This window comes from Tuber melanosporum (assembly GCF_000151645.1).
Source record: "Tuber melanosporum whole genome shotgun sequence assembly, scaffold_29, strain Mel28".
In the NCBI taxonomy this organism is placed as follows: domain Eukaryota; kingdom Fungi; phylum Ascomycota; class Pezizomycetes; order Pezizales; family Tuberaceae; genus Tuber; species Tuber melanosporum.
Window position 1 is genome coordinate 147,921 of NW_003298963.1, and position 755 is coordinate 148,675.

Consider the following 755-nt stretch of genomic DNA (forward strand, 5'->3'; position numbering starts at 1 on the left):
CCAGCAAGGGCGGGTCGCATTTCTAAGAGACTCCCTGCCATCTCCCTCCATATCCTTTCCATGTATAACCCCGCGGGGAATTTTTTATCTACTTCGCCGTTCTCAATGTAGCTCACGCATGCGCCGCATTCAGCTAGGCCTTTCGTATTTAGATAAAAAGAAAAACTAGAAAATGGCATATAGTAGTGCTGTATTTAGTTTTTTCGGAATAGCAGGTGCTATACTACACTACACCGGTATCAGCATGAGCCAACGAATCCTCTCGGTAGGTTAGGTTGGGACTCGTATTCGAATATATCGAAATGGTTCCTTGACTTTTTCACGCGCACTAGAAGCTCTTAAGTCAGAAGTGGAGTGGGGGATCTCTTCTCTCAACTCTCGTCGCACTTCAACTGCGGGAAAACTGGTGTCGTTAAATACATGAATCTGAAAGCCCTTGCGTTCCTCATTCCAGTCTCATCATCGCTTTCCCTTTGACAACAGTGGCCACGCTCCTTCACTCCTCATCTCATCTTCCCCCACACCTTCACCTCCATCCTCTTCGCTTTTCTTCCCTTATTTCCCCATGTTTTTACCGTAACCTCCCTTCTCTCAACGCTACCACTGCTCTCTCAGACTTAGAAGATATTCATCTTTGCTCTTTATGCGGGGAATAGGGAACTCCGGATATGAGTTGCTGGTTCTTGATCTTTCTCGGTGATGGTAATGAATGGAGCGCCAGTGGTTCACAATAGCATTTGGAGTGTTTCTTATTC